This window comes from Erithacus rubecula (genome assembly GCF_903797595.1).
Source record: "Erithacus rubecula genome assembly, chromosome: 3".
NCBI lineage: Eukaryota > Metazoa > Chordata > Aves > Passeriformes > Muscicapidae > Erithacus > Erithacus rubecula.
Genome location: NC_136689.1, coordinates 38,008,391 through 38,033,960, shown reverse-complemented (window position 1 = coordinate 38,033,960; position 25,570 = coordinate 38,008,391). Strand labels below are relative to the sequence as shown.

Sequence of the window (25,570 nt, the reverse complement as noted above, 5' to 3'; positions counted from 1 at the left end):
GGCTTAGTTTATCCCTATGCCTGGTTTCCCTTGTGGGCCTGTTTTCTGAATGATGAGTAACAGTTTAGAAGTGAGTTTCATTCCAATTTCCTCACCCAATTTGTACTCTCAATTTGATCTAAAAATATTTTTGAGTGTAAAGTGCTTTATTAAAGTCTCAGCCAGAGAAAGTGTCTTGATTTAACCTCAGTTGGCAACTAAGCACCTCACAGCCACTCTCTCACTCCTACTGTGCACTCCCAACAGGATGGAGGAGGAAATCAGAAGAGTGAGAAAAGTCATGGGTTGAGATAAAGACACTTTGATAGGACAGAAAGGGAAGAAAATAATAATAATGGTGATAATTATAGTAATGGTAAAAGAGGCAGAATACACAAAACAAGTGAAGCACAATGCACCACTCATTGTGCCTCACCACTTTCCAGCTGGTACCCAACCAGCTCCCCAGTTTATATCCTGGGCATGATGTCATATCACATGGAATATTCCCTAGGTCTGAGTCTGTTGTCCTGGCTGTGTCCCCTCCCTTGTGCCCCTCCCCTCTTCTCACTGGCAGGACAGGAGAAGCTGAGAAATCCTTGATGTAGAAGAAGCACTGCTTAGCAACAACTAAAACATACGTGTGGTATCAACATTATTCATACTGAATCCAAAACAGCACTGTACCAGCTACTAGGAAGAAAATTAACTCTATCCCAATCAAACTCAGGAGAGAGTGACAGCACTATCTTCCTTAAAAGTGTAAGATTAAACTGTTTGAAATATTCTGCACTATTGCTTCTCTTCTGAATGAGAACTGACAAGGTATTTGTGGAAAATCCACTTTCCAAGTTGTTTTGGAGTCATAACATCTAGAAACCCAGACTGAGGTAGTCATGCATAGGCAAGCACAATGAAGAGCTAGATTTCATTAGAATGCCATGAGATCAAATTATTTCCAATGAACATTCTAAATCTGAAAAATTGAAAATTTCTTCTTTTAAAAAAAGTGCAAGAATCCCTCCCTCTCACCTACCCACCATCAAATGCAGCAATTTTGTTTGGGTTTTAGATACTAGCTGCAGAATTCTGCTGCTGTTGGAAACCAGTCAATTATTCACACAATGTTTGTACATCAGAATTTTTCTAGTACCTCATAAAAATTTAGATCTCACTCTATCACTGCTTAATTTCCTTAATAGCCTCTTATTATGGATATGCCAATGAAATTAAAGACAAGACCCCCTGAGCAGCTTTTGTTACTATTTTCTAAAAGATTCAAGAACATTTGTAGACCCTGTGATATAGTTAAGAGTACAGTTGGTTCATGATTGAAATCAGCAAATAAAATAAATAAAAACAGAGGGATTATCTGATAGCCTGTTCTCCTATTAAAATTTTGCAATGTAGATATCCAACTTAAAACCTAATCCTTGAATATTCTTCAAGCTAGCAAGAAGGAGTTTTTATGTTATGCTTTCCCATATGCCAAGCCCAGAACCCAAAGAAGCAGTATCTAAACAGAGAATTATAAGAATATGAAGAGATAATATGCAGCAGATTCCTTCTGTCCCCATTTTCAGGACTCCAAGGACAAGGGAAGAGGACATGAGCCCAAACCCAGCAAATTAAGTGTGTCTATTAATATTCCATCGGTCCTCTTATGCCATGCCTATACTACATTTAAAATTCAGCCATTTGGAGCCAGCTAGTGGCTTCAAAGAAGGCTGAATCAGCCAAGAGGAACTCTGCACATTGCCCATAGCCATACCCTTTTGACTGTAGGAAGAGCCTGGGAGGGATTTGCTGTACAGGCTGACCATGATTCCCTAACATGCAGCAGCTCTTTTGCTCCGGCAAGAAAAGGAAAGCAATAATAGAAGGTCTGAGGCACCTCAGGCTTCAGCAAAAGAAATCTCTTTTTGTACAGAAAATACCTTCTGCATTTATCTATGATCTGGAAGGAATACCTCCTGCTTGTGTCAGAAGAGCTCAAAAATGTTGGTGAATTGCTTTATCAGAGATGTATCTCTTGACCTTTGAAATTACAAATAAGTGAGTCTTGCAATTAGGGAAGACAGTACCACCTCACCTACAACTGAGTGTTTTATAGCCCACATCAGCAAAAGTATTTTTAGATCAAATTGGAAGTGCAGTGAGAGTCTGAAGCTGACCAGAATCATAATGCAGTGGAAACCCTTACACAGACACCTGTTTCAAAGACATTCCTGACTCAATTGTCAGATCAAAGAGTGTCAGCTACTGCTGATAATCTCAGATAAGCCCCTGGAATTCTGGATGCTTTGCAGATCCCAAGCCTCTTAACACAAGAGGCTCATTTATCACAGTTTCTTTGGGGTCTCCTGAAATTAACTGACAAAATTTCACTGTGTCTAAAAGAGGATATCTTGGAAATGAGCGCTGTATTCCTTTTTCACCAGGCCAGCATGCTCCCCCTCACAGGTTCATCTCCCAAGTGCTCAGTGAAGTAAATTAGAGAGTAAATTGAATGCCGGTTCTTGTTTTTATTTTCTCAAGAATTAGTGGATAACAGCTAGAATACACACAGACACAGATGGCTAGAATGAGTGTTATTTTTCTGTGAAGCAATTTCTCTCTCACTCTCTCTTTATCAGTCACATACACGCACTCTATTTCCTCTTCTGATGACAAGACTGACCAGGGTGCTGATCAGCAGCGTTGCTGATATTGACAATGACAAATCCCTTCCACAGCTCAGGAGAACCTTAAATAAATTCTCCCAAGACACTGGCAGACATTCTCCTCCTTGCTCTGTCACTCATGGTGAAGGCTGAAAGGCTGATTAGAAATTATGCAGGGGCATTCTAGAATGGGAAAAAAATCTACTTGATGGGGAATAAGGCAGGACTATAAAATGCATTTAATTCCTTCTCTTCCCTCCTTCAGTTTTAATTAGGATTAAAATGTCTCTGCCAGATATTTTGGAATTACTCTCATTTTCTTACACTATGCATGAGCTTATCTGCTTCACATTATCCTGAAAAATACTGGAGAATTAACTACTGGAAATAAAATTGTTGGAAGGCAAACACATGCCAGAAAAATCCAAGGCTCTATTCATTTCCCCACCCCCTCCAGAATGCATGCACATCAAAATTCGTGGCAAAAAACCAACCCTAACATCCACTTATTTCCCCACAAACATATTTTCATTTCATTGTAACAGAACTCTGTTTCTGGGCAAGTGACAAGCAAAAGTGTTGGAAAGAAGCAGAATCATGGCTGGTTTATTATGGATTGCATTGAGCACTCCTCAGGACTAGGTGCTGAGGTCCCAATATAAATATAGTAGTAATAATAGTAAATAAATATAGTAGTAATAAATGTAGTTTTATAAATATTACAGGCAAAAAGAAAACAAAAGTCAGGTCACCACAAAGATGAACCAGGTCCACCCTCAACCCAAAGCTCACAGTGTTTTCCCTTGCACTGTCTTTTTTTTTCTCTCTGTCGCCCTTACATTTTCTGTTCCTCTCCTAATATACTGTGCTCAGCCACTGATGCTTTTCATATTATATAGATTCAGGGCATCATTTAAGATCCAAACCTTTGGGCCACAACCTTGAAACAGCAAGCAGCTATGTTGGCATCTAGCAACAAAAAGGACAAAGCCTAGAGGGGCTGTGGTGAGAGCCACCAGCAGCTACAAGCACCTCTCCACACAGCAGAGCACTCAGGCTTTGATGAAATATAAGTGTTCCCCTTGAATAACGAAAAGCTTGGAAGTAACAACCTACCTTTGCATAAGGGAAAAAATAAAAATTTTATTACAAACCTGTGGGATTTGGTTTAGATAGCCTTCAGAGCTGGATCTATCTGCATGATGCTGACAGCACCTTCAAATAACTCTAGGAGAGTACAGGGCTGTACATGATATTAATATTTACCTTTAGGGGTTTTACTCAGCCATAATTATACAAATATCCACAGTAGGAACTGCTGTTGTGTCAGACCCTGTAGGGAAGGCTGGGATTGTGACTCAGGTGAGCCTTGCACTCTGGATGGATTGCATGCCTGATGTGCAGCATCCCCCCAGAGCACAGGCAGCTCCATGTACCCCAGCCAGCCAAGCCATGCACACCCTGTCCTGTCTGAAAGGACACACTCTAAGTGGGCAGGACTCAGCCAAGGGATGGAAATTGCACCAAGGGAAGTGTTGCTGGTGGATTCCAGCAGGATGGGTGCTCACAGGCAGTCAGTATAGCAATGGTTGTGAAGCAGCACAGGCAGATTCATCTCTGTAGTCCTCTCAAAGACAGAGAGGGCTCCAAAAGTGTTTGAGACACCTTCACACTCGAGGGTTTCAATAAACTTGTTTAGTGAGATGAGGCCAGCCACAACAGGTTTATAGTGTCTGATGATATGCTTTGACACAGGATACTCAACCAAATGGAGAAATGAGTCTACTCTAATATGACAAGCTACATGTTCCTTTAGATTAATCATTTCAGTAAGCAAGATTAACTTTTCAAAGCACATTGTGAAGAATTTGTCATGATGACTGATGATGCTTCTGTTGATTTCGTAACAAATTTTGCATTTGAAAAGCATTTTATAATCTTTGCTGCCAAATCTAGAGCTATATATCTACCTATGTAGCTACAGTTAATTTTCAGACAGATGTAGCCCCAAGAACACTCATACAATTGAATTCTTTTGAAATATATCCCCACATTTGTGGTCAAACTGGGTATACTGATTGAATTGTCTCCCTTCTCGTGAAGCTCAAGTTGGTCCAAGTGTTGCTGTGAGGAACATCTTAGAACAAAACAGAAGGAAATATTCAGTGTTTACCTTTCCAGATAAAGAGTAGAAAGCTTTCTAATTGCTAAAACTTCCATTATAAGTACATAAGGAATATGTTATTAGTGTTGGCTTTAAGATCCAGCACACTTTTGTGCAGGAAGATTTTGCTCCTTGACAAACAATCAAATAATCTGCTTTTTTTCTCCCAGTAAGAAAATATTAAAGCTGCAGAAATCCATTTTCTTAAATATTGCACAAGACTCAAAACTTGGAGACTGAAGACAGAAAAGGAGACTGTGAGGCAGTGAAATAAGGTGTCTTGAGTTAGGAGAGAGACAAAAATATTACTAATAATAATATTTATATAGCAGAGGTGGACTCCCTGGTACAATCTCCTAATTGCAGATTAACTTGTTAAACAGAAATGTGGATTCTGGACTGTTAATCTCATTTGGTCAAAAAAATTCCCAGCACAACTACATAACAGCTCTTTGATTGCTCACTACAGCTGATGCTGGCAGAAGTTGAACACTGAAACACCCAAACAAGATACTTTTTGATCTCTTCACACATTTGTTTGCCACAGGTGTTTATTTCTGGTATGATCATGGTGAAAAATTCATTAGCCTAAATCCTAGCAGGAGGGGTCTGTTTGGAAGCTTTTGGCACATTTGGTGTTCTTCTCAGGATGGAAAATTTCCAGTTGTAAATCTGCTGCCAGTAATACTTAAAAATACCAGAGTGGTACATCATCACTGTGTCTCATCCCAGGTTGAGCTCTGCTGTCTCTAGGCCCCCTTCCTAGCCAGTGAGGGCATGACAAACAAGACATTGCCTGTGGAATTCAAATAGACCTGCAGGAAAAGCAACTTGCCAAAATGTTTCTGAATAGAGGAATTGCAGAATAAACAAAAAATTCTCAGGAAATATCTACTCTCAAGCTATGGATCCCCAGTGACAGATCACTGATACACCTATTTATGTCCCAGAGAGTTAAATCAATTAGAATTGAAGTTCTTCTTTAGAAGGATTACCCTTTACTCACCTTAAAATGATAAAAAACCTAGAAATTTTATGTTAGGATGTTGTTCTATTTATATTTTAACCAAAGCGTGAAACTATTTTCTGTGAGTTGAGAACAAACCTTAATTCAGAGAGGTCAAGGCTTTAATGTCCAGTGGCTCCAGGGTTTTTAGTGCCTGGTGGAAGATGCTTACAGTTCAGTCTTTAAGGTTTGGGCAGCTGGTACTGTAGGGCATATCCAGGGAAGCACAGCCAGCCCTCCTAACCCCAAAGCATCCTTCTAGTTACTCAGTCACATTGTCTCAAAAATTAGGTTATTTTTCCCTCTGGCAGCAATCCTGGTTCCTGCCTCACCAACACATTATTCACCCAATTTCCATTGCAAAGTTGTCACGGGATTGACTTTTTGCTCTTATTACCACAGAAAAACTAAGGTAAAGCACGGAGTACCTGAAACCCTTATAGATTTAATAATAGATTATTAAAGTCAGCAGGCATGCCATGGAAATTTTCAGATTACTTAGCCACTTTTGTAAGCCAAAGGTTAATATATGACCCAAACAATTACAGTCTGTGAACTGTCACAGACAGCCTGAAGGCAGGTGTAGCAGGTAAGACAGAGCAACAATTTGGGAAGAGTAGCAGGCAGTCAAGCACTGTCTGTCAGGATAAAGCTTCTCTAAGTTCCTTAGGATCAAGAGGGAATCAGATAATTAGAATGCACTTACACATGCATTCAGATTTTGAAAACTCATTTGAGCAAGTGTTTTCTCCTAGACACAGACTCACACTGCTAAAATATATTTTTCCTTAGTTCTTGTTCAAGTGAGGTAGGAAAAAAAGAGGAGGAGGCAAGTTATCCCTTAAAATATCAGCCCACCTGCACTAGGAACAATCCTAAGGACCTCGAAGAGAAGTGTCTGGGTTTGCATTTAACTCTTCTCAGCATTTTGAAAATGGGGGTGGGGGGGGAGGGGGCAGAAGAGCAAATAATTAAAAGCAGCAGTGGCTGAAGAAGGACAAAGCAAGAAAGCTCTGACAGAAACAAAGAAAAGGGTAGGCAAAACCACTTGAGACTTCAGCAAGAGTTTCTGGTGCAGCATTACAGCTTATTTAAATTAAAGTTTTTGGGGGGGATTTCTGGCAAATGCACCTTGTCATTTCTGTAAGAGTGAAGCCAAAGTTAGTTAAAAAAAAAAAAAAAAAAAAAAAAAAAAGAAAAGTAAAGAAAAGCAGCCTTTACAGCTACAGGAAGCCAGATTTGAATAAACAAGTGGAACAATAGTGTGATTCCTTCCAAAGAAAATTAGATGTCTCTTTTTTATCTTTTCTCTGCTGTTTTACTGAGGCTTAAGAACAGAAATTTGAAAGCTAGCTTGTCTGCTGGTCTGTTTGCCTCACATATATGGGAGACAAAGAATGGGTTTCTGAACTTATCCTAGAAGGGAGGGGAAGAAGGGAAAAAAGAAAACTAACCAGCAGCTTCCTCAGATCACTAACAAGGATGAGAGAGATCTAAACCCAGGCAAAACCAGTGTCATGAAAAAGCACTTTAGGGATTTTAGAAATCTGGTGGTGACACACAGTGCTTGTGTTGACACACACCAAACCAAATGAAACAGGGAAGCCAATGTGGGGAATGTAAAAAAATAAACACATTATTAACCACTTCTTCTATTTTAAATCATATATGTACTGTTATAATTTAATCAAATTATTTATGTACTTTAAAAAAAATAAATAAAACATTACTCTTTTTTCTTTGGGTCTCTTCACTTGCATGCTTATCTTTATGAGAGGCAGGATTCTATGATTCTACAACGGGGGTATCCCAGGGAAAGACCTCCACAGAGGTATCTGAATCAGGAGGTGCTGTTAGTCATCCTGATAACTCACTGAATCAGTCTGCAATCCCAGACCAAAAAAAAATCCCATTTCAGTAGAAATAGTTCCATTGAATTAAACTGAACTTCTGAAAAGTCAAAGGAGATTTAATTTTTACATATATGTGTACGTGTATAGACACACAGCAGATGGTTTCACCTCAATGCCTCCTGTCTCTGAAGAGATTTTATGGTAACCAGTCCACACAAACTTCCTCAGAATATAGTATCAGTGGCACACTGTGATTCACACTCTCAGGTTATTCAGCACAGAGTATTCACTGAAAATTATCTTTCACTAATTTCCCACACGTCTTTAGTTACAGGCAGTAAATAAATATTACATTCCACTGACATTAATGAGCTGAAATATTATTTGCTTACCTAAATGGTCTCTAACACGAATCCTTTAAAAAAAAGCTAAAAAGTTTGTTTCCCCAGTAGCCTTGACCAACCAAAATAATGACAAATTCTTCAAATTTATACAATATAAATCTTTACCATCCTCTGCCAGGTATTTCTGGATAAATAAGTCTTTATTTTTTCAGTTTAGAATAGCCAAGGCAGTGCAACATCTTTGCATACAAATTCCTGCTTCGAGCACATAAAACTGAATTTACTGTTATAAGTTCAGAATAGCATTTAGAATATCATTTGAAAAAGGGAGCCATGGGACACATCCTGCTATCAGCTACAGCATTTTAAGCCTGAAATGAGCCTGAATGGAGCTTTTCTGGGTTTACACAGGATTAACATAGGAGGTGAATGGCACATTTTCTTGATAAAATTTCCATGTGGTGGAATGAGTTGAGAGGAGGAGTTTACGCGGATATCATGCATAATAAATTGCCTTTTTATTTTTTCCAATCAAGAAATAATATAAGAAAAGAGTATATTTTATATACTGTACTAGCCTGGGTGAAATTAGTAATTTAACTAAAAGAGTGATTGTGTGAAATAAAAATAAAATACAGATATATGCTCAGGCAGACCTCAAAGGGGTCTAATAACACAGGCAAGGGAGGGACTTTGCTCTTACAGCCCATATGTCTCACAGGCCTTGAGAATTATTTTTGAAGGTTATTTTTCTTAACTTTTTTACACTTCTGTTGTTGGTAACCTTCAGCTAGATGCACAGGGATTCCCACAACACCCAAAAAGATTTGAATATCTGGAGCATGAACACATGGAAATGGGAATCAACAGACATGGGCAGGGTTTCCACCTCTGCCACAAGTAGCTGTGTGATCCTCACCAAGTCACTTTTGTATCAGCCATGGACATGATCAAGAAAATGGGCTGTCATGATATTTCAACAGGTAGTGGAAGCTCCCAGAGTTTCAATCTGCAGCTTTCATGCTGATCTACTGCACTAACTGCATTCCTCATCACTCAGACCAGGTGTGAGAGTGCAGGGCCAGTGGGAATCAGCAGAGAATAAGGATCTGTGAGAATGGTCAAGCTCACATGGCCATGTGAAAATACAGGATAGATGGATTTAATTATAGCAGTAAATTTACATTTTGCTTATTGTTGGGGGAAAAGCATTTGCAGTAGAGGGATTCTTTAAGCAGGCTCATTTGAATTATAAAAACAGATACATATTTTAGATACAGATTTATTACTATCTTTACTATTAATGCTTCAGGGCCACCACCATATAAATGTACTTATCAACCATTCATTAATGCAGTTCATTACTGAATCATTGCTTAGTGTTTCATCAACATTCTCTCATATGTCCTTTAAATCAGGTTGTTGAAAATACTTGTAATATATTCCTAAACCACGAGTGGTCATTAAATCATTTACACACACAGAGTCTATTTTACTGTTCTGGTCCTCTAAATCATCAGGCCATATTTCATGAACCCCAGAAAAAATACTTTTTAATTTTAAAGTATGCCCAAAGGATACATGTAATTTCAGCTTAAAAATACCCTAATCCTTCATAGTGGCAATGTATATATTACTTCTAACAGGCTGAAAAGGAATTTTAAAATTATTTAATTAGAGGCATCTGAATTAAAACATCAGAAGTGTAGTAGGACACTGAAAGTGCCTGTGGTTCACATAAACCCTGGATAGCAATATGGAAAAACTCCTTTGAGACTTGAATACATAATAAGAACAATAAGAAAGCTTTCCTTGTGTGTTTTCAAGCAGTTGCTAAAAGGATTTCCCAATTAGGATAAAAAGCCATATTTAATTAAAATTCAGTCTAATGTCCTGTTTACTTTTAGCTATAAAGGTTTTGTAGTATTAATACAAATGCAATCTACTATTATCAAAACCAACTCCTTTATATTTTATAAATGGAAGATAGGAATAGGCAGATGTACTCAGAACATTATGTTTCCAATGTATTGGTGTATTTTAAGGCCATAAAAGAATGATCTGGCATTCAAGCTGTCCAATAAGTAATTTTCATTTCAGTACATTGTATCTTAATCAATAAATAAACATGAACAGAGAAGGGCATGATTTCTCATGTAACTAGCCACTGCTGGGTTTCAGGGAACAGCTCCCTTTCATGGATGCTAAATATAAAAAAACCAAAAACAAACAAATTGCCAAGAGCTTTGCAGTGTGAATGTGTTATCCCACTGCTTTGAGGTGAGGTTTTGAATTTCATGGGGGAAAAAAGAGAAAAAGAAGAAAAAACAGAAAATAAAAAGAGAGAGAAACCTTTTTATGGTTTTCTGATAAATTGTATTGTAAACTGTTATCACAGAATCACAGAATACCCTGAGTTGGAAGGGACCCACAAGGATCATCAAGTCCAGCTCGTACCTCTGCCCAGGACATCCCATGAATTGCACCACGTGCACAGGAGCACTGTCCAAACACTTCTTGAGCTCTGTCAGGCTTGGTGCTGTGACCATTTCCCTGGGGATCCTGATTCAGTGTCCAACCACCCTCCTGGTAAAAAACCTTTTCCTCATATCCAACCTAAACCTTCCCTTATACAACTTTAGGCCATTCCCTTAGACCAGGTCCTGGCACTGGTCACAACAGGGGAGAGATCAGTGCCTGTGCCTTCTCCCCCTCTCACAAGACAGCTGTAGAGAGCAAAAATCTCCCCTTGGTCTCCTCCTGCGAGGAGGACAAGCCAAGTAACCTCAGCCAGTCCTCATGTGTTCCCTTCTAGACTCTTCACCATCTTTTTTCTCCTCCTTTGGACAAAAAAATAGCTTAATATCTTTCTTACACTGCAGTGCCCAAACCAGTCCCCAGCACTGGAGGTGAGGCTGCCCCAGCTCAGAGCAGAGCAGGACAATCCCATCTCTTTCCTGGCTCTGATGCTGTCCCTGATGTCCCCAGTTCAGGGTTGTCCCTCCTGGCTGTCAGGGCACTGCTTGCCACAACTTGCCATCAATCAGGACCCCCAGGTCCCTTTCCAAAGCACTTCTCTCCAGCCTCTCATTCTCCAGTCTGTCCATACATCAGGGTTGCCCCATCCCAGCTGCAGAATTCTCCACTTGTCTTTGTTGAGATTCACACAGTTGATGATTGCCCTGCCCTCCAATTTGTTGAGGTCTCTGAGCAGGACCTCTCTGGCTTTGAAGGAGTTAACAGTTCCATCCAATTTTGTATCATCTGCAAATTCACTTAGTATTCCTACCAATCCTGCATCCAAATTGTTTATGAAGATGTTGAATAGCAGTGAGCCTAAGATAGAGCCCTGAAGAACCCCACTGTTTTCAGGAAAATAAAAGCCATATTTGTTTACTCTTACTACACTGTCAGTTTCAGCCATTTCCTATACACAAGCTATTTCCAATCTGGTTATCAGATCAAGGAATTACTTTTCTTTTGCAAAATGGTGCTATTTAATCACTGCATGTACAAACACTTACATGCCAAGAACAAGTTAGTCTTGCTTCACTGGTGCTGCACAGACATAAAGCACAGTGGGAAAGAGGGGAGCCACCTGTATGGCCAGGCTGAGCCATGAGTAACCTTTAAAGGAGAAAACACCCTCCCAGAAAGTTGCTCCACTTGTTTCATCCAACCCCAATCAACTAAAATAGATAGCTCTGCTTCTCCTGGCAGTGTTGTCATGGTAGTCCCAGGCTCTCTGCAGCCCTGAAATCTTTCCAGGAGAGTGTGGAAGTGCTTACACAGGTACACTGGAGCACAGAGAGGGAAGCTGCAGCAGCTTCTCTCAGGCTTGTGCAGAGATAGCCTGTATGATGCTTGTTTAAGAAAAGGTGTTGTGCATCACCTGTGTCCGAGCTATATTGAACTGAGCCTTGGCCACCTAGCTCTCACCAACCCACCTGACAGTTCCCTGCAAGCTCCAAGCCATCTCCATGTCTCCACCACCAGCAGGCTGAAGGCACATCACAGAAAAGTCTTCACTGGGCTGGCCTCAGTGGCAAAATTTGAGCAGAGCCTGCATTTCACCCCTGCTCACGGGGAAAAGGTGGGAGGATGGGATGGGATGGGATGGGATGGGATGGGATGGGATGGGATGGGATGGGATGGGATGGGATGGGATGGGATGGGATGGGATGGGATGGGATGGGATGGGATGGGATGGGATGGGATGGGATGGGATGGGATGGGATGGGATGGGATGGGATGGGATGGGATGGGATGGGATGGGATGGGATGGGATGGGATGGGATGGGATGGGATGGGATGGGATGGGATGGGATGGGATGGGATGGGATGGGATGGGATGGGATGGGATGGGATGGGATGGGATGGGATGGGATGGGATGGGATGGGATGCAGGGCAGATAAGTCCTTACCAACAGTTGCTCTCCAGGCCTCCCACATGGAAAAGCAGCAAAGCTGCTCGGAGGAGATTCCATCTGCTCCTGGTAGGGAGCACAAACATAAATAACACCGTATGGCCACTGCTATTCAAGGCAGCTGTTGGATCTAAAGGAATCCTAATATTACAGTATTTGGTAGTCTGCACTGAATATTTAAGAAGATCCTAAAGAATTCTAAATTTAGTTTATAAGCTAACATAAACATGAATAATTTATATGCAAATATAAAAACAGGGAAAAGAGACTGTAACACTTTGTGAAAAATCCCTGTTTGGTATCACTCAGCACTAGCATTTTACCAGAATAGACCCAAATATCTCTATTTAGGCAGATTGATGTAAGTAGGTAGCAGAGGGCATTTTCCTCATGCACTTCAGATTCAGCCTTGTCACACAATAACCTGTTTGCCACTCGACTCAAAACAACCTTTACAGACTCCAGGTGATGGCTGAGAATTAAAAAAAGAGCTTTGTTGATTTCCTGGCTCCTGAACTAGAGAAAAAAAACCCTGTATCATGCAAATATTGTTCCCTTGGAAGCACATTTATTTAGCTGATGATGAGCAAAGAAAGAAAGCGCTGCTCTTTCTTTAGTTTTTAAAATGAATTTGTTAGCACAAATTCTGTGCTACAATTCTTTCTGTAGCTGTGTCAAGTGATGGGAAAACCATTTACTCCAAATATGAATGATGCAATGGCAGGGGGCACCAAACCAAAAAATGAAAGGAAAAATAACCCAAACAAAGCAGCAGTTTTCCTTTTTAAAAGGAACAAATAATCATATTTATGCATACAAAAATATCTTATCACAAATATTGCTTCAATTGCTGCATTTTAAAAAGGTCTGATAAACACTGCTTCATGTTTTCCCATCCAGAGCAACGCTACATGTCAGTTTCTAAACATCACTTTGAAAGACCTCAAAATACAGGCTTTGATTTAGCAGAGCTGTTCAGCATGCAGGAGACCATAAGTGTACACATAGGTGTGGGTTTATCACTGAAGATGAAAAGGACATACAAACAAGTGCTTCGCTGAACTGCAGCTGTAGTTAATTCTCTTCAGAAACTGCTGCCTAACAAGAGCACTAAGTGGGTCATCAGTTTCACTCCATCTTCTCCCCTCCATTTCATCAGTCTGTATCACCTTTGGTTAGAATTGAGTGACTAATGTTTCTTTGAGAGATTTAAACTTTTGCTTTACATGACTAGTTTATATGTAGCTTCTGCTGTAGTTCTAAAAGACAGATATTATTTTAGCCTTGCCCAGGAAAAGAGAAGACTAAAATATCTGATTTTCCTGACTAATACTATCTATTCTTTCACTGCAACTACCAGAAAGTGTTGCTCAAACAATAATTCAAGCTGCTTATTTTTCAAAACTTCTTTACTCTAACTGTGGTTTGACATACAACATGAGTGATTTCCAATTAACTCAGAGGATTTTTTTCTTCCTAAGTGTATGACTGGGGCCCAAGGGAAAGAGATGAACCTTCCCAGCTATTGAATTATAATTGTTAAGCACTATAGTTTGTTGTGCCTATTCCAGCAACTAAAGATGATAATAGAATAAAGTAAGCTGCTAAGTATGTCCAAATATTTTGTCATGCTTGACATGCCATAAGATGGTTTAAGGAACACACAGAATCTGCAAGTGATGCAGTATAGATCTGCTAACTTCCAATGAGAAGAGCTCATTGAGAACACACCATTGAGGCAGTTATAAACTTAGAATTTCACATTTTCTCTTATTGACATTAATCTCCATTATGTGGGGGTTTTTTTCTGTCAATATAAAAGCAAACAAAAAAACCCCAAAAACAGACCAACCAACCAACAACAACAAAAAATCCATCTCCTCAATAAAGCCACAAAAAAATCACCACTCAAAAAACCCAAACAAAATACTCCAGAAAAGTAAACAAAATTAAGGTCAAGAGGGGTTTCATCACTCTCCTGATAGACATTTTCTATTAAATTTTACCCCTGACATCCTGCATCCCAGTATAGAGCTAATGACAGACAGAAATAGAAATATGCATTTGAATTTCATTTTGAAGTATTTCCAGTTTGTGATGCAATATTCCATTATTGCCTTCCCTCATTGTTTCTCTCCTCAGTGTGTGATTTTCACTCTTGCCTGTAATGGCCAAAGACAGCAGTGCAGTTTCTTTTGTTCTTTTTCATTCCCTTTATAGAATATACCAGTTGAATTGCAGTAATTCACCATGTGAAATGTTTATTTTTACTGCTGACCCCTTTAGGGCAAAAACATTTGCTCAGACACAATCAAGAAAATGCAGATGATAGTACACTCAAGACCTGTAATGGAAGTACCTGTTTATACCCTGACACATCACAATTTAAAGATGCTTTGAGAGTAATTTGTCACCCAGGGTCACTCACTACAACAGCAGAGCTAGAGAAAAGCAAGGAAAAAATGCAGTCTATGAGACCACAGAGGAAACACTCCCAATAATATTAAACATTAAATCTTCCGTAAAACTTTTAAAAAAATTCATTGAGATCCCTTATTTGGATCTCTGGGAGCATTCAAAATTGAGTCAGTGCTAATAGAAGGAACAGACATCTCATCATCTATGGATGCCATTTCAGCAAAGGTAGAAATATTTGGAAGGAAACCAGCAACTGGTCAGACCTCCCCAGTTAGACAGAGCCTCTGAGAGTGCTTGCATGAGAAGACTTAGAGTGAACTTCTGGAAGAGACAGCTAAGTTGCCATTACCATTAGATGCCCAGATTGCTTCCTGAAATTCTCTGACCTGCTGAAGCAGCTCAGTTATCCCTGGAAGTAAAATATTCCAGTCTTCCCCGAAACCACCTGTCATTCAGCTCCCAGGTTCATTATCACAAGCAAGGAAAACTTGCACTTCATTGAGGCAAATCTCAGCCTGGCTGAGACACATCCACCAACAGATGCAGGAGCAGCATCTCACAGCTCCTAAAAGCTCTGCTCAGTATTTATTGCTCAACTGTTTCTGCTGTTATAACACACAAGGGCTTGGTGAAGTACTTACAGCCACTCGAATATCTTTATAAGTTAAGTAATCAGATGTCATCAAAATGCAAACAAAGGCAATGATGGAAGGTTTCACTGAGGGATTTTGTTTTACCTTTCCCTTCCTCTCAAACATTAAACATTTAGAAAAATACTTGAAAAACTCTAGTGTTACACTAAGCTTCTTCCTTCTGATGATACCATCAGAAAGATTAAACCCCAAAAGTAACTGTTCAGCTACTTCAGTTATCTCCTTCAGATTATTAAAGTTGAAATCCATTTTTGGTTTCAGGTTTTTGAGTGAAAGGAGAGTTTCAGGAAGCTTTCTGTGTGAGCTTCTCCATCTGAAATATTTAATAGGATACTGTTATTTTCATTTCTCCAGATCTCTTTTTTCAGCTACAACAATGGCTTAGCTGGAGCTAAATGAGTTTCCCAGGAGTTATTCCACATTCACAAGCAAACTTCCCCTGGCAAGGCTGCCACATGCCCTTGGCTTCCCAGACACAGCCTCTTTTTCACTCGTTTAATCCCAGGGTCACTTGTTATACCAGGCAAATATGGGCAAGCAAAATATCTGTAAGTGCAGCCTGGTGGATCTCAAAGTCCCATCTGGGTGGGATATTTTACCAAAAAAAAAAAATTAAAAGAAAATTTTACAAAAGAGGAGTTTAATTTCTGTGACCTTGGTATGATACCTGTTCTCAGCTTGACCCAGGGGAAACAAGGTGGCTGTGGTTATGTTACAGATATTAATTTTTTTAAAATAAATTTCAATAAAACCTCTAGGAAGCATTAAATAATTGCATTTCTGACATTTAACTTGATCTTCCTGTCTGGTGACAATACCTCTAAATGAGTGGTGTAAAAACTATTCAGTCACCTTAAGCCTCATTTTATTTTCTTGCTCAGGCCCCAGGCTGAGCTCTTGGGGTGCCCTGCATTGCCAAGGCACAGCAGCTGGCAGCCTGCACTTGAGCACCTGCTCCCCAGCCCACCAAGCCATGGGCTCTGGTGAGCTCCCCCTTCCATATTCACCACAACTGCAAATAAAATCACACATTCCCTTTAGCCATTAAAACAATAGGCACAGGGATCTCCAGGGAAGGACAGCCCAGAGGCAGCAACACTTCAAACCACAACCCTCCACACCATGAATGTGAGCCAGAGTCTGCAGAGGGTGGTCATATCAAGCCAGCTCACTCTGGGACATTTCCCCAAATTCTGTCAAAACATGGGTTTTGATGTAGGAGAATCTACACAGAACATATCGATCCCTTGATTTCCTCCCTCCCAAAACCATTATCAGTGTGATTTCCCAGCACCATTTTCTGCAGGAAATATCCTCTGATGCAGCATCATAGTTCCTCTGCTATTGTTCTTGGCCAAGCAACTTGAAGTACAGAGGACAAAATGAGATTAATAAAAAGAAAGAAGGTCAAACATTTCATCAAGTTCAAGAGTTCTGTTTTGCAGTTGAGTGAAGTAATGTCTCATTCCCACTTAAATTGATTCCTCCAGCACTAAAGCTTACTAAATAATTATACTAAAGCCAATCCTGATTAAATCTTTAGTACTTTTAGGATCAGAACATCAATTAAATTAAACAATGATTGCAAAATACTGAATCTTCTCCATATCCTTCATAGAAGAAAAAAAGTCTGCTTAATGATCTCAATTTTAAGAACATATTCAGCCAGTTAGTTCTCACTGAAAACCAAAATCCTTCTCCCACATATGCTCCCATGATTTTGCTGATTTTTTCCTTACTATAAAATAAATATATTATAGCAAGGAACCCAAACCAAAACAAAAAATAAATCAATCAGGAGTATAATTTTCAGTGTTAGATCAAACCCTTAATGAAAGATCAAAAAATTCAGACTCAGTTCCTAAAGAAGTGTTAGTAAAGAGCAGCAGTCATCCTCTTCAGCAGGGATTTTTCAGTGGACATTACAATGGTCAAGTCACATAAGAAGGACAAAAATTACTTGGCATGCTTTTTTTCTTTTCTTTTTGACTCAAAGCAAATAAAACACTCATTTCATTACTTATCTACAAAATTATTCAAAGAAGTTGCTATATTTTCCACCTAAGTTTTCTGTGTTGTTGTTTTCTTTTACCCAGTGAAGAAATGAAAATTAATTTCTTTTTCAAAGCTAAAATTTCACTTGCCTCTGGTACCCACATGTAATTGTGTGTGAGTTTTCAGGTTAGACTGGTATAGTTTAAGTATCAGCTGCTCATTAAGGTGCAAGTGGTAGCTCCAGCATTCAGATTCTCTGCAGAGCTATTCAAGTGAGGAAAAGCAGACATTTCTTTATTTTCTTTCTCAGAAGCACCTCATTTATATAGTAAGTAGGGCATGCCCAAAGAGGATGTCCCCAATTACAAAGCCTTATACTCACATAAACAAATTCACACTTAAAAATTGACCCAAGTCTACCAATACACAAATTCTGCCATGTAATTTATAGTAGCTGTTCCAAAGGCACCCTTGCATTAGAGGAGACAATAGCACAGGTCTTCTAGCTAAATGCACTTAGTTCATCACTCACTACAGCACCAAACATTTAATACACTGAGAGATGGGGTTTTGCTTCACTGTTACCAGCCATCATTACAGCAGCAGGCACCTTGAATTACTTCCTGCAAGTACACAGAAGTGCCAAAGCCATTAATCTGACCACAGGTTTCTTCAGAGCCACATTTACTTCTGGTGTGTATTTATTTGGCTATAGACACACTTCAGATTTAACTTTGCTCATGATGATGGTTGGAACTGGCCTTTAAGACATGTCTTAATAACACACGGAATTATGTGAAGAGAAGCTGCCACATTTTGCCATTATTGGCCTGTGAATAAAGAATAAAGTGGTGCAGAAGAAAGAACAATTTGGTCTGCATTCAATTACATGACTTTCTAAGATGCACTTTATTAGTCATTCAGGAGAAGCTTTTGTGTTCCTAAACTCCCTGCTGAGAATGAAATGCATTCCACCAAGGAACTCTACAGAGTCATCAAACTAACCTTCCCCTGGTAGCAGAGAAGTAGTTTATGAGGCCAGAAAGGTGATGTTTTAAAGATGTTCAGGACTTGGAATTTACAGTGCAATTAGCATGCAGTAATCATGGGCCTAGTCTGTGGTATATCAGATAATGCAAGGTTTTCACTAGCTTGCCTCAGCTGCCATTGTGAGGGGGTATCTGAGGCAGGGTTCAAGCTATCCATTGGATCAGAGCATTTCTGATTGCAACAACACACCTGTCCTTTTTTTAACACCCCTTTATCTGACTTTTGGGACCTATCTACAATCTGCACCATTCCTTGAGAAGGTCACAAGGAGTTACTACCATCACCACTGCTGCACATGCAACTTTAGATTATAAACTTAATCTTGGAGAGAAGAAAATATTATGGATACACTGCTACTCGGGGATTACACTCCACCCTCTTGAAGCAGAAAAACACTTTAAATTCCAGTCATTGCAGAGTAAAATTTGAAAACATTAGAAGCCTCCGTATGCTTTTCAGGAATCATGTGAAAATAAATTGAATATCAGGTCCCATAAGTTCTTTCAAGCAATCAGAGATGGAAATTATGCATTCACTCTGCAGCATTCCAGTGTGTATTTTGATGCAACGTAAATTAATTGTCTCTGCTAATTTACTCAGTTACTTCACAGTCTTGTTAATTAGGCAGCTCTGTGCAGCATTATTGTGTTCCAATTCCTTCAGAATTACAGCTTACTTTGCTGTTGTTTTTTAACTCATTGAGCAGAAAGATATATACAACATGTCAAGAGGTAAATCCAGACATGCCTGTGGGAACTGATCCATCAGTATCTTATTTGAAAACAAGATTTTCTTATTGCTCATCCCCCAGTGTGCTTCCATCAATAGCCTGGAAGGGACTGCCCATCCAACATGCCTCTCCCATGTTAAATCCAAAAAAAGCACTTTACCAGCTGCTTAGAAAAAGTCAACTCTACCCTAGCCAAAACCAGGACGTACCAAAGCTAGCTCACCAGTGCTCACAGCTTTATGTGCTGCTCAGTTTTTTAGCTGTGTGTTTAGTACAAGCACTGCTGCATTTATGCCTGGAGTAAACCTTACACAGGATCTGTATACAGCAACCACTTTCAAGTCATATTTCTGCAATATGCAATAGCAAAAAGTATTCTAAAGTTTTATTCCAAAACATAGCAGGAAATAAGAAGGTTGCTCAGAAATCTTAGCCCCCATCTAGAGCAAAGAGAAATAAAGACACATTTATTCAGTCCAGCCTTGAGCAGACAGTGCCAACTAGTCCCCAGTAAAAACTTTGAAGATAGAAAATGCTTCCTCCCCTAACTTTTAACTGAGTAAATTGGAGAGGAAAGAAACTAAAACAGGCTTTGATGTGTCCCTATTAGTTTTTGTCTGCACAATAGTTCTGCTCACCTCCAAAGGGCAATAAGAAAGCAAGCAGCTTCCCTACCTGGCTCAGAAGCATCATCCAAAGAGCAGGGCAGCACCCTATAGAGGAGACAGCTCACCCTGGAAGGCTGCTTTCCTCCATGCAGCTGAGCTAAATGGAGGCATGCAAGCCCTAATTAAGGAGGTTGGGCTAACTCCTGCTTTAGTTAGCATGGAGCAGCAAGTGTATTAGCATATAAAGTTTGGAATGGGTAAAAAGCAGCTGTCACCAAAAAAAAAAAAAAAAAAAAAAAGGATATACAAAAGAGAAGAATTTGAGTTAAGAGTCAAGAACTGGATTAAAGGGCAATAACTGAAAATGAAACATCCTCTGCCAACTGAAGCTCAATTACTTACACATATTTCTTCTTGCTAATTGTGTGCAAAATTATCTTGCCCTGGCAAATCTGTGCAGACTCCAGATAAGACCTATAAAGGAAAGAAAAATAAAATTATTTTCAGGCGGGTGGGGGTGGGATGGCACAGAGAATTGCATGTCCTGTGGTAAGGAGTTTGCAAAATAAGCTGTGGAAGAGACAATCTCTTGCACATGCACAGCTGGAAGGGCAGAGATTCCCTACAGAAAGGGTCCACCCAGGGGGAGCAAGTGGTGCCATGACAAACAGAAGAACAGCTGGGGCAAACCCAAGGGTCTGGCAACTTTCAGCAGAAATACCAACTTTCTCACTCTATAGAAAGATGCAAAGGAGGTACCTGTGCAAGTGTTTCCTGATCAAGTCCTCCCTCAACCTTCCTTTTGTGCACAGGCAGAAATTTTAGTGGGAAGCTAAAATGCATTTAAGCACTGATTTTATGCATTTATGTGGGTTTATATATATATATGTGTTGGGGGCTTTATCATGGAAAGGTGTTGTGTTTATGTTCATGCAAAATCTGTAGTTAACTCTGCAGCATAATACCACCTCTGCATGTCATCAGTAATGATAATTACCAGACATTGTCAAGGTTACAAGATACAAAAACACAAGAGTGTTGAACCACTCTACTCCTCAGTGCTGGCACACTTCATTTCCAGATGGAACCATACAGGGGTATTATGTATAAACAAGAAGGTAACTATGGAGGGATCATCCTTACAGTAGTAAAAAACTATAAATATAAATCAAATAAAACTACCCTAAATGAATAGATGCCTTATCATACACAACACCATACAGCTGTGGACCTTTGAAGTGAAGCTTTTCCTTGGTTAAAACTATCTTACAAGAATAAAATTTCATCATATATTCATTTGTATGTTACTCTGTGCTGCACTTGTGGTAAATTTGCTGCATAGTTAGTAGGGAAAATTCTTGCATTGTACTGCTGGTTTAGAGTTGGTGTTGCAAGTTATAAAATAACAGCTACTACTTCTCCAAAAGAATTCTTATAAATATGTCCAGCAGATAAGTTGCAGGAACTGAAACCTCAGCACAAACAGTTTTTAAACTTCCCTCTCTTATGTTGCCTGATAAAAAACCTTGGTAGAATCAAATCCTATTTCAAAGTTACAGAGTCATGATAATAATGTAATGATACAGTGGTCAAAAAAACCCCTGCTACATGCCAAACATATAGAAAAATACATATGTCAAACAGGAGAGTCTGCATAGCAAACATAACCTCATTTGAAGAGATTTTAATAAATACCCGAATAACAAAACCAGAACTAGCTTCTGTTGGTTTTTATGCTGAACATATTTTAATCTTTTAGAATAACTGATGAAATATTGCTAAAGACAAAAAAACAAATCAAAGAAGGTGTTCCAGACATTTTATTCTCCCTATGTTGACAGAGCTCTGATATTTATTTCAACAGAATGATTAATTAACAAGCCTGTCCCTTTATTGGGACAGGGCTCATGGGGACAGCACTGCTGGCCTTTCATGCTGTCTTTGTCTGTGAGGTTCTCCAGCTGCACTTGAAGACAGCAAGAGTCAGTGCCTCCCAGAAAAAGAGAAATAAGTGCAGTCCCCATCCAGATCAGAGGTCAGGGTGGTAATGCAAGTAGAATGTGTTGACTCAGTGTCTTCCTTATGGTTCCAATCCCCAGCCTTGTCCACAGTACTGTCAGGGCACAATCTCGGTCAGGTGTCTGTGAGCAGACCACCAGCACTGCAAAGGGGCAGTATCACTGCAGTGCACCTCCTCAAAACCATATCAGAATGTAAAGAAGAGTCAGGGGAAGACTAGAGGAAGCAAAAGGAATAAAGAGCTGGCAAGTTTCAAGAAAGAAATAAAATAAATAAATGTGCTCCATGCAAATTTCTCACTTTAGCGTCAGAAATTATGACAGTTCCACATGTTATGATCTCCAGCTCTATGGCAACCTTAGTAAAGTCATTGCTTTGATATGTGAACATGTCATTTTATAATTATCCTAATTTTATTCTAGAAAGTAAAGTTCCTCATTATGCATTAATCAGATTTCTAATCCCTCAGCACTCCCTTCTCCTCCCTCCTTGGGGAAGCCACAGAGACTTATCAAATATGCCACCTTCTTTTTTTAATGTTCTCGCAAGAAGTCATCAGATAAGAGGCATTCTGGCATCAGAAAAATGGTTAAGCTATTTATAGTAAATACATCCACAAATGAAGATACTATTAATTTGATAAGAACTATATTAAATGATCTACTTTTGAATAACAAAGCTTCCTTCTCAATTATTTTAATATCAAGGCATTATGCAATAACTATAAAAGTTCCACTCACACTACTTCCATGCAAGGACATAATAATAAACAGAAATAAATGTTTTGTTACTGAAGAACATAACAGATACTATGGGTCTACTTAAAGGTGTCTTTTCCACAACACTGAAGCAAGAGTATGGCCTCAGATGTACCATCCAGGTTTTGGCAGTCAGCTCAGGAGCCTGGTAAGCTGGGAGGTTTATCATGCCTTATAAGCCACAAACAGCTTGAAAAAAATATAAAAATATGACTGTTTGTCACACCAGCCCTGGCCATCCATGCATGTTAACTACAGTCTGTAGCCAGAAATAGATTCTTGTGGTGAGGCACACAAAACCTACATTGAGGAAATAGGTAGCTGGTAATATCTGGCTCATCTGTCTAAGATGCAGGAAAACTTTTTAATATATATATATAAGCCCAGCTCTCCTGCAAGTTGCATGTTATCATAATGTTGAGTAAAGCATGTGTCAAAAGGCTGTCCTGGAAAGGGATGTCCTTAAAATAAACCCCCAAAGTTATTTTTCCTCTCTGACTAAAATATGGATTTCTTTTTTCTTTTTTTTCACCCTTCACATTCAGGTAATTTTAATTAAAATCCCTTCAGATCTTTGTAGCAATAGGTCTCCAAACTATTGGGCAAAATGTAAGAAATTTTTGGATTCTTTTCGGAGTTGCAACTTTTAATTTCATTGGATAACTATTACTTTGGTGAGTGAACAGAAAGGGAAACATGTCCTTTATTTTTTTGTTGATTATGTCCTGGGGATATTGTTGTTTTTTGCTTTTAATCTTTTCCTCTTTTCTTTCTCCTAATCTATGAAAGTCTCCCATGCAGCTAAGGCTGTTTGTTTTTCTGAATGTCTTTCATTTTAGAGGAACCCTTCCTAAGACACAGCAGTAGAACTGTAGTGCTGTTCCAGGTGAGGCTGTCAGTGATATGATCGATTTATATGATGGCTTTTTCATATTTTCAGTATTGTTTCTCATCTTATTCTTCTTTATCATCCAACTATTTTAGCTTCCTTATGTCTATCTATTCATTTACTTGTTTATGCTGCTACTGAAAAATATTGAGCTGGGATGCTTTTTCTGATAACCACTTAATGTTGCATCAGGGTCTTTCTGTGAGGGTTTATAGTTAATTTAGTGATCACTATGGATTTTCCCATTATCCTTCCTAAAGTGTGCACCTCAAACTGATGAAGATTATTTTCTACATGAACAAAGGTCATATTTCTAGCTTGCAGAAGACACTACATCTTAAACTTGCAATAAATCAAACACAAAGTATAATTCTTCCTATGTTTCTGAGCAGTGTAATTTCTGGAGTACATTGGTTTGGAGAGGAGAGGTAAGAAGAAACATTTCTTATTGCTATTTATGCAATTATGGAATTTTCCATCAAGGGTTTTGGAAGGCTCCACCACTCCAACAACTAACTCTTGCTTAACAGGCAAACAACAGCCACAGGAATCACTTCCAAACCTAACTCATTTTTGCTGTGTAAAATGTTCATAATGCAATACCTTAATTTGCACATTTTCTTCAAGTCTCTTTCTCCACATGTATGTAAACAAAATCATCCAAAAACTACTCTCAGTCCCACAAATAGGAACATATTTCTCATATGAACTGCTGTCCACAGCAGTAGCCCCTTAAAAATTTATTTTCTGTGACTTCCTGTTGTTCTATTCTAAGACCTCACAAATTTTGCCTTTTCTGTGTGGAATGACACATAATGTCTAGACTGAAACAACACAAATTTCTTCAGGGCAAAATAGTAATCTTGACCTTCCCCATAAACCTTATTCAAGATGAAAAAGCCTCAGTATTATTCAGTTCTGTTAAGACAACCTGCAGTGGTTTGATTTAATTTCATCCACTGATGGTCCAAGGATTAATTTTCAAAGAGGGTTTTATAGTACTCAGTAAATACATAATCTAGCAGTGGTTCTTGTTCTCTCCATCTCCCATTGAGAATGCATCTGTTTGTATGAATTAATCTGAAAAAACAAGAGTGTGGTTCAAAACAGTCACATATGTCCAAGACAGTGAATTCATTGTGCTTTTAGTGCTAAGTGACAAAAATAAGTGACCAACTGAGAGGCAGGTCCCTTTCAGCTCATACACTCAGCTATGCTGGTGTGGGGTGCATTGAGCATCTTAACCAGTCAGACATGGGAAGAAGAGGAGGGTTTCACTCTGGCAGAAAGCAGTGAATCATGGATAATACTTAAGCTTTTCTGGTTTATTATAGAAAGTGTCAGGCAATGTTATATGAGGGAAGAAAGCAAAGGGTAAGAACAATAACTACCATGAAATTCATTGCCCGAATTGTCAGACAAAGTAATAAATGGGATTCTTTGTATTAAGAGAACAGGTAAAATTGACAACATGAGCAAAGACTTTATCAGAGTTCTAAGGTCCAAGTGAAAATACATTAGACAAATGTAAAACTTTAGTGTTTCAACATAGAAAGGTTGCTATGAACACTGGATTTTACTGCACCACTTTCAGCCAAGAGACATACTGAGGCTTGGAGAAAAGCTATTTGGAAGTTAAATCCTGTTCATACATACTTGGGCAGGCAGCACCATGAAATAAAGCATAGCAGGGACATTTATGCATTAAAAGCGAATAGCAAAACTAAATCACGTCTTGCACCTTTAGAGGCTAAGCCATGTAAATCATCCAATCTCTGAAGTAGGTATTCAAGGGCAAAATAGGCCTGTCTCTCTTCAGCCTGCTCTGTAGCATTAGCAAGGGGGATGTAACACTGCAAAACAAGTGACTGCACTATGGGTTTCCCAAGTTTCTTCTCAGAATTAACCAAGAGCTTCCATGAAGACCATGGCAACAGCTACTGACATACCTCAAGCACTACTTTGGGTGCCCACTCAAAACATCCTGTGGATCAGACCAACTGGTTCCCTCCAT

At 39.2% G+C, this 25,570-nt stretch overlaps 1 protein-coding gene across 1 annotated transcript in view; it reads right to left on the bottom strand.

Annotated features, from left to right (window-relative positions):
* The window catches only part of LRRC3B (leucine rich repeat containing 3B), a 134,379-nt gene extending 114,404 nt beyond the window's left edge, over positions 1-19,975 (bottom strand). The window contains exon 1 of the mRNA XM_079302861.1: positions 19,958-19,975. The gene's annotated coding sequence lies outside the window, so the exon portion shown is untranslated. The remainder of the gene's footprint in view (positions 1-19,957) is intronic.
* Between the last annotated feature and the right edge of the window lie 5,595 nt (positions 19,976-25,570).